Below are 9,804 nucleotides of genomic sequence, written 5' to 3' on the forward strand. Positions count from 1 at the left end.
TTACCTGATGATTAGCCCACCCACGTGCTACCTGGGGGGGGGGGGAGGTTTGCTTAGGTTAGCATTAGGGCGGTAAATCTTAAGATGAAATAAGCTGGGAACCAATCTTGAAGTAATCCAAACATTCATTAATTGTTTACATCTTGTTATGTAATGTGTGATTTGACCCGTGGCAATATGGTCTTTGGGATTTTGTATGTAGGGATTATGGCCCGTGGGATTCTGTTTTGGATTCATCACTAATATCCAAAAAAGTTTAAAATATCGACCGTGACAGGATTCGAACCTGCAATCTTCGGATCCGAAGTCCGACGCCTTATCCGTTAGGCCACACGGTCAGCCACTGTAAAACGGAAAGCAATACCTTGTTTTTGTTATCGTAGAAGTAACTCGTTTAGATGACTGATAAATATTCAAAATTCAAGCAAAAAAATAAATAAATAAATAAAAAATACACCACCACAATATTATTTTCTTGTAATAAACTGAGACCAGGAGAGGAATTAAGAAATATCCCTCAGGTCAACAATCAAGCTGGCCGTCACAAGTGAGCAATATCGGGGCCTCCTCAATAACCAGGAACAAACACAAACACTTCAGCAGGACTTTCAAATAATCTAAAACCAACTAGAAGAATCATTTACAAATTTCTTCTTCATAATCCAACTCGCTATCGTAATCTCCTAGTGAATAGTAAGGGTCAAAGCGAAGCGAGGTTATAGTTGTTACTAGGTTAGGTTAGGTCTTAATAAACCATCATCATACGTCTCACTGAAAGGCCCGCCCATAAATCGATTGCAATAATACTGAACTCTGACCTGTCTGGATGGAGGCGATGTTGTTTCGAAATTAAGGAGGAATCAAATTGGGTTATAAATTGGCCATGACGTTAGTTTAATGTTCCGGCTGCCGACAATAACCGCGGCAGTGCATTACTGGGCTGATTCAGATGACGATAATGTAGATGACTCGGCATGTCAACTGTTGTGTTAGTATCGGTTTTGGTACTGAAGGGAATGATGGGGGAGGTGATGGATTAACTTTGGGTAAATACGTTTTCTTTATCACTTTCTATTTATACGTTTTATTTTGACTTTATTTTTAGTTTTTTTTTTTTACTTTTTATTTTTAGGATTTGTTTTGGATCACATAAAGTTATCCTTCGTCGGTTATGGTGATAAGGGGGAGGGTAGTTATGGTGATACGGGGTGGTGTGAAAGTATTAAGGGGGAGGGTAGTTTTGGTAATATAAACGGCGGCAATCAAGTTTAATCTGTGTGGTAAATTTTTAGTTTCAATTAAATCTCTCTCTCTCTCTCTCTCTCTCTCTCTCTCTCTCTCTCTCTCTCTCTCCTAGCTATCTATCTATATATCTTCCTTACTATTTATAGATCTACCTTTCTCTCTAAACGCAGAAAATCGATTTACTTTGAGACGGTTTATCGGTCCTTCCAAACTTCTCAATGACCATGTGGAATCAGGTCACCAATGAGTCAGGTCAAGAAGTCAGGTCAACACACCTGTGAGGCCGCACCTGTGTGTGTGTGTGTGTTTGTGATTAGGAGTATGTATGTAACGTATGTATGTATGTATGTATGTATGTATGTATGTATGTATGTATGCATGTATGTATGTATGTATGTATGTATGTATGAATGTATGTATGTGTGTGTGTGTGTGTGTGTGTGTGTATGTATATATGAGAGAGTACACAAGGGGTTAAAACCTTTGTCTTTCTGCTTTTATTATTTCCACGTAATATGAGACGAGTCGCATACCTATTCGGAGACTAATTTCATCCTTAATGTACATACAGACTGAGCTGGGAGGCTTATACTAGCAATCTATGATGCTCTTAATTAACTTTCCAATCTAAACAGTCTTTGATGCCTTTATTAAATACTGAACCTCATTTAATAAGCTAGGAAGCCTTTGTTAACTATTACTGAACCTTAAACTATCAATCTAGAATGGCTTTTACTACCGAATCTTGTTTACTACCGATTTGACGGAATCTAACACAGCCTCCCTCTACTCTTCTTTCACCCCTCTTCTTCTTCTCCTCCTCCTCTTCCCCTTCAACCCCTCCTCCTCTTCCCATTCAACCCCTCCTCCCCCTCGTTATAAAGACCCTTCCCGAGTCCCAGTGAGGCTTCTGACCTTCACACCGAGGTGGTCTTTGCCGCCCAACGAGATGAAACGAACAATGCAGGATAGCTTGACATTTTTTATGTTATTTTAAACTCTTGAACCTTACGGAAACTATTTAGTTGACATTTATTAAACGTTGAAACATAGACCATCAATTTGGGACACATTATTGATATTGAAATTTTGAATAACATTTTAAAACGTCTTCAGATTTTCTTGATATAATTTTCCACGTCTACAGATCTTACCTTTCTTTTCGTTACTGATAAAAAAATAATTTCTTAAACATTGAGGCTGGTCTGTGGGTGGAGGGGGGGGGGTGGGTCTCATTTAAGCTGACTCCATGTATATCTACAGCCGATTGGATATTGTTTCATATTTTCATCTTTGACAACAATCGAACCCTTGTGGACCCGGGTCGTTTTTGAAGCTATGAACTTTATGTATACAAACCTGGAGGAACTCATGGAGACAATGGGGATCTCATCGACCAAGGAGACTGGGACGGGCCCGTGCTGGCCTCCTGGACGACCTCCCAAGGGTGTGATCTGCGTCTGGAGGTCATTAGCCCAACACGAGTGTCTGCCCCTAATGTCCAATTGGGGCCTCAGTGCCTCCCTCTCCTTCACCCTCACTCCACTACGGTTTAATATTCACTCACATGACGACTCGTATATCGCTGTAGCGTAATTCAGACGACGTAAACACTCCGCTGTTTGTAACTCTGCCTTAATATAACCTGAGCGCACGTAATGTTATCCTAAAATCCTGATATCCTTTATAGACACTTTATATCCAACCTGAAGGGGCTACCAGTCCATGTGAATCTGGCCGAAAGTGGTCTTGGTGCGTGTGACTCTATCGTAGAGTAGCTCCGAGATCCAATCCACTATAGTGCAGGGAAATCTGCCCTAAGTTGGCCATCAAATACGTTACTCTGTCCTAGAAAGGCCTTTATAGCTAATTCAATGCCTATAAATATGTCCTATTATAAACCAGGTGAACGTAAGTCTGTCCTAAAATGGTCCAAATATCCATTATTACATGTGAATCTACCTTGAAGTGGCCATTTTTTTCTTCTTATTAAATGTAGTTATCTATATTAAGTATGATTTTATGGTGTCTTGTGATTATCTATATGTCGAGATAACAACGGCAACACAAACACTACACATGATGATAAGCTGAGGAAGATCGTAACTTGTGGAGTACATGTAAAGGTGGTCTACTCTCTCTCTCTCTCTCTCTCTCTCTCTCTCTCTCTCTCTCTCTCTCTCTCTCTCTCTCTCTCTCTCTCTCTCTCTCTCTCTCTCTCTCTCTCTCTCTCTCTCTCTCTCTCTCTCTCTCTGAACTCTATAAAAAATCTATAATTATATCCAGAACTACTGTCTATATTGTTGATAACCACACCATAACCACATCATAACCACACCATGATAAAAAAAATGCCCACACCACAACCACACCATAACCACAAGACAACCACATTATTACCACACCATAACCAAACCATTACCACACCACAATCATACCATTACCACACCATAACCATACCACAACCACACTTCAACCACATCACACCATAACCATACCATTACCACACCACAACACACACTACAACCACACCACAACCACACCACAACACAACAACCTCTTGGACTCCTCGACCAGTATACCGACTCCATACCATTAAACTTTGCCTCTCTTTCCTATTCAGTTCATATCACAATAAATTGAAACTTGATCCAGTGATCCATTAAAAGTTCCAAGACTCCTCGCTGGAACATTCCAACCACAAACTTTTCACCACAGGGTATTGACTTCACACTAAATGAAGGAATGGGTGGAGGAGAGAGAGAGAGCGAGAGAGAGAGAGAGAGAGAGAGAGAGAGAGAGAGAGAGAGAGAGTCTTTGTATGGAAAAAAGAGAAGAAATAAGACTTGAAGAATTAAATATTATGGAAGGAAGAAAATTAGTGAAAAAAGCCTTAAATAAAGAAAAAAAATCTTGGGAATAAATAGATTTTTAACACCAGGTGACAAAAAACGTTTAAAAAGGCTGATCAAAGGGGGAAAGACTTAAATATAGACTTCACATTAATAAACATAACTAAAAAAAAAATACTTTGCATCGGTATAGAAAAGGCTTTAAAAAAAGTGAATTTGCATAATAAATGAACAACACTGAGAACAGATCTTAAAATAATAAAGTAAAATCATAAAAGAAAATGAACTCAAATAGAAAGTTAAATCAGTTTATTCTCTTAAGATTATGGAAAGAAAGTTTTGAGCATAGATTAGAAAGTATAATATTACTTTTTATATAGACACTTGTAAGTTTTTTATTAGGGCCATAAAAGAAAGTTTAGGGTTTATATGAAGAAAGTATATTTATTTTATTGTTTGTGGTAATATAATCGTTTTATATAAGGGTGAAAAGAAAGTATAATGGATATATGATGTAAATTAGACTTTTATTTTCATATTTTTATCTTAAAGAAAGTTGGGTAATTATTGATAGAAAGTATAATTATTTTGCTTTTCTCATATATTTATTTCCTTTATTACCCTTTATCTCTTATTCTCTAATACAGTAATTTTAACAAGAGATTATAAATACCTGAAAAAGTGACAGACAGATAGAGACAGAGAGACAGAAGAGAGAGAGAGAGAAAGAGAGAGAGAGGCAGACACAAAAGAAGAGATAGAGAAAATAAAGATAGAGAGAGAGAGACTAAAGGATGCATCACCCTCAAACAAAGTGAACTATTACTGTGTTAAAGGAGAGTGAGAGAGAGAGACAGAGAGAGAGAGAGAGATAGGGATGTAACATGAGAACAACCGACCTGAACACATTAGGACGAGTTGCAGTGTAGAATGTCAAGGAGAATACGACCATAAAGGTGCTCGTTTTATGCTTATATCTCACCTTGTCTTTTAGTTTACGAGAGACATGTCTGTGTGTGTGTGTGTGTCTCAATAGCGGCGATGACTGCGAAATGAGAACTAAAATGATAAAGAGAACATAGAATAACGTTAGATAAAGTCCAAAAAAGATGATAAGAAAGGAGACTAGAAAAGAGGGAAGATAAAGTAGTAAAAGACATAATGAAGAAGATTTTGTTGTTATGGAAGGGACTTTTATTGTGACTGTTGGGTGATGATGTTATGTTAGGGAGATAGGATCGTGGGGACAGGAGGAAGTGTAAGGTGTGTCGTCAGCTAACATCCGCCTCTCTGTGTGGCTCTTACTCACGGTGTTCCTCTGGGATTGAGAAGGTCACGAGTCTTCTTTAGTCACTGGAACTGAAGGAGAGCTGTTTCTGTCTGTCTGGCTGTTTGTCTGTTTGTTTTCATTTATTTTTTTATCTTGACACATATACATTAACATATTACATTCATATTTATATACTTACATACATACGTACATTCATGAAGATATACAGACTTTTGCAAACATATTAGACACACATACACTAACCACACACACACACACACACACATACACACACACCAACCACATGGGATGGGTAACAGTTATGTGAGAAATAATATTTGTCGACCCTTGTAAAGAAAACAAGATGAGTATTATAAATGCATGAGTTCAACATCACCAAAAGCATTATTATATTCGGCTATCATTCCAGGATAATAAAATAATTATTATCAGAAATGAGATGGATTATATATTATACCAAAGAACTAACAGAACGAAATACCAATAAGACTCATAGTACCTGGAACATAAATAAGGCTTTTAAAGAACCTAAATGACAAGAAACATTGTGAGACTTATACCAAAATATCACAAATATGTTAGATATTTTTTGGGTGGAAATAATAGTTGGGTTCAGCTGTGAGTATAATTGAAATTGATAAGGTTTGTGGGGTTGATGACCTTCCAGTAGAAATTCTAAATGAGATAGGCAGAAAGTGATAAGAGGAAGGAAAGGAAATAAGGAAAAAGAAGAAGAACCAACAAGAGCTATGCCTTCTACCACTTAACCCTTTGAGGACGATGATTTAAGCACCTTCAGGACTCAAAGGGTTAAGCTTCATTGCTAATTCAGACTCACAAGCACCGGTTTCCACTCCTTCGTTGAATCTCTCCTCTTCCTTAAGCCTAGTTCCCGATATCTCTCTTAAATCTCGCTAATGCACCTCCCAAACCCAAATGCCTAAGACATCAGTTCTCTTAGCCATGTCCATTTCAAGATCAATCAAGCCAACCCACCAAGCCACTCCAGGTTCTCCTCTCAATAAACATTCTAAGGCAGTCATCTAAACCAAGTCCCCTTCAAATAACCCTCCAAGTCAAGGCTCCCCACAACGCCAAGCCACTAAGCCAGGTAAACAAATCCAGAGTGATGGTTCACCGTGGGACGGACATAAAGATAAGGAAGGTGATCAACTCCCCTATTAAGTCCTTTATTAAACTGCTATAAACCAGGTAGGCGTCGCCAGGGGACCCCGGGGTGCTCACGTTAACACGGTTATGGTCTGTAAGAGGGTAGGGGTGGGGAGGGAGAGAAAGGGGAATTGTGAAGAGGGGGGTGAAGAGAGAAGGAGAAGGGTAGAAAACAAGAGAGAGACTATCCGGACGAGAAAAAAAAAAGGGGAAGGAATGGAAAGGAAGAGAAAGTAGGTGAGAGGAAGAGGAGGTGTGAAGGACACAGTCAGCCACATCATCCCAAACCTCCATCACTATCATCTCTAACTTCCTCCCTCACTACCATCACCATCACTACCATCACCACCACTACCATCACCAACTTCTCCCATCACTACCATCACCACCACTACCATCACCAACTTCCCCCATCACTACCATCACCACCATCAGCCTGACCCACATTTTCCCATTTCTCGAAGAATAAAAATTGTCGTCATTATCATAAAGGTTTTGTTGTTATGGTAATTTCACCGCATAAATATTACGACCCATTTTACTTCCTCTTTTTATTATCTTTTTTTTTACTTATACTTTTTACTTATTACACTTCACACTTCCTTCTCTCTTCTTACTTATACTTTCTAATACTTAATTGTCTTCACCACACTAAATTACACTTAGATTATATATGTCTGATATACTTAAGACTTATGGCTGTCTGTCTGTCCATTCCCCTTTACCCCATCTCCTCATCTCCCCATCTCCTCATCTCCCCATCTCCTCATCTCCCCATCTCCCCATCTCCCCATCTCCCCATCTCCTCATCTCCCCATCTCCTCATAGTACCAAAATGATAAAATACAATACAGTTTCCCAAGACTTTAGTACCTGTCGTTAATAGTCTTACTAAATATTAAATAAAAACAAAAAATCGAAGACCACGAAACCTTTCAAGTTCTATATAAGCTGCATGACTTTGAAACTCTTACCTAAAAATTAAGTTGATGTGTACATAAGGGTTTTTATTTATTGTTGTTTAAGGCCAGAAACTCGAAATAACAATCACGATCATTTAAAGTTTAGTTAAAGAAAAGTTTTGAGAGTCTTTACAAACTTCACAGGTGGTCGAGGAAGAAAAACAGTTCACAAGTTAGTAAATTAGTAGTTCTGTGTATTCGCTCCCCTAACAGTGTTGAATAGGTTGGTGTGTGTGTGGGGGAGGGGGGGGGGGATGAGTGTGTGTGTGTGTGTGTGTCATAATGTTCTTGGTGACAATATTGTATACTTTCTGAACTTTTTACTCTCAACACTCTGTCTGTCTGTCTGTCACATTAACCTCTTCCAAAACTGATGCCTCGCTTCAGCCACGCCATAGACCTCAAATAGAAATCATAATCTTCGTGACTCTACTGAGATGGCAGGGAAGGGTCAAGGTCAGAACAAAGCCCTTATGTACATTCACATCGTTCACGCCTCCTGTTCACGTTTTACAATTTTTTTTAGCGTGAGTCATTCGTTGTTGTTGGGTAGTTTCCATCAGCATAACGTGTAACATTACTTCTCAAAATAGTTCAACTGGATCCATATTGCCCATTCATCCTTCATGCAACAAGTGTGTTTCTTAAAATTGCGAGTTTAATGAAGGAAGCACAGAAGGATAGACTGACCAACGGGCAGACGATCAATTCAGGAACATATTGCTCAGCTATACAATGCGGGAAGCAAAAGTTTACGTATTTGTCACACAAAAACTTCAATATCAAATGTCAAAACGCCATAACACTCTTCTTTGTTAATACTGAGCAGGAAAAATTCTTATATTAGTGAACAAACATCGATATTGGCTGCCAGAAACGTCCATATCAGTCATTACCACTTTGATAGTTACCAAACTCTTGGGTCACTGCCCCCAAAAACTGTTCATCAGGTAAAAAATAAATAAAAATAGTCTTCAATAGAGTTGCTAGAAGTTCATACCATGAGACAAAACATTCTTGCAAGTCATCAAAAAGTTAATAAACGAAGACTAAACGTCCATATCAGTGTCCAAAACCATCGTAACTGAAGCGAAAAAGTTCACATTATCCACCAAAAACGTCGTGCTAGAGTTGCCGAGAGTCACCACGGCAGACAAAACGATCATAGGAAGAGCTGAAAAATCAACGGTAAACGCTGGCAGCGAGCGGTTTACAACCTCGTTGGAGCAGATCTCACAACACATCAGGGCAGTAAACCACAACGATGGCCCTTGTAACTTTTCCAATAAATGCCCTGCGTGGGACTAAACTGGGAGTCATCCAGCGATGGACTAATAAAGCCGAAACACTTTGTTAGATCACATGCTGGCCCGGCGCTTACACGCGTTGAATCACTGATCACGAGACCTGTATGTGTTGGGAATACTGCCAAGTATATTGTGTTGTGCAAATCAAGATATATATATATATATATATATATATATATATATATATATATATATATATATATATATATATATATATATATATATATATATATATATACACACACTGTAGTGTGTGTGTGAGTGTCATGTCGTACTTCATGTTGAACAATATTACAAAGTCTGTTCGTTAAACACAAGACACTCTGCGTGTTGAGACACTTACCAGATAGGTAGGTGCTTTACGTGTAGTAAAATATTATATAATCCTACATAGGGTGTTTACGTTTTTGATAGCATGTACGTGCAGGCAGTTTGCTGTCAAATTACTAGCGGGTTTTGAGAAGGGAGAAGTGATGGCGCTATTGTGTTCTGTAAACGTCCTTTTGTAATTAACAACCTGCAAAGAATAAACCATTGTATCTGGTTGAGTTACTGTATGGATTAGAGATGTTGCAAGCCTTCATAAACAAGTCAGAATATTTCACAACACAGAATGGTGTCTGATGGAAAACAAATCCTGTATGGCGTGAGTGTTGCACCTCGACCAATGTTCAGATCTTCATCATTACCCATTTTTGGCTCGTGCTTGTGTGTGTATTAAAACAGTGAAGAGAGAAATCCTAAACATGCTTTTAAGTTGTGTAGTCGTGTGTGGGGGTGTGCTTGTGCCTGTGTATGTGTGTACAGGTCACTTTGGACCGGTGTGCGTGCTTGCTTGCGTGCTGTGTGTGTGAGCATGTGTGTGTGCGAGTGTGCTCTGTTTGTGTGTGTGTGTGTGAGTGTGTGTGCGCGCACCGGGAGCCTGTTACAAGATCTTGCATAGAGTATTTTAATTAAAGCAAGGAGGAGTTCGGTCA

At 38.9% G+C, this 9,804-nt stretch overlaps 1 non-coding gene across 1 annotated transcript; it reads right to left on the reverse strand.

Moving 5' to 3' along the window:
- Positions 1-265: 265 nt before the first annotated feature.
- Positions 266-338, reverse strand: Trnar-ucg. Its single transcript has one exon. It is a non-coding gene; the product is annotated as a tRNA-Arg (tRNA).
- Positions 339-9,804: the final 9,466 nt, after the last annotated feature.

Source organism: Homarus americanus, unplaced genomic scaffold (genome assembly GCF_018991925.1).
Source record: "Homarus americanus isolate GMGI-L3 unplaced genomic scaffold, GMGI_Hamer_2.0 scaffold367, whole genome shotgun sequence".
NCBI classification, from domain to species: domain Eukaryota; kingdom Metazoa; phylum Arthropoda; class Malacostraca; order Decapoda; family Nephropidae; genus Homarus; species Homarus americanus.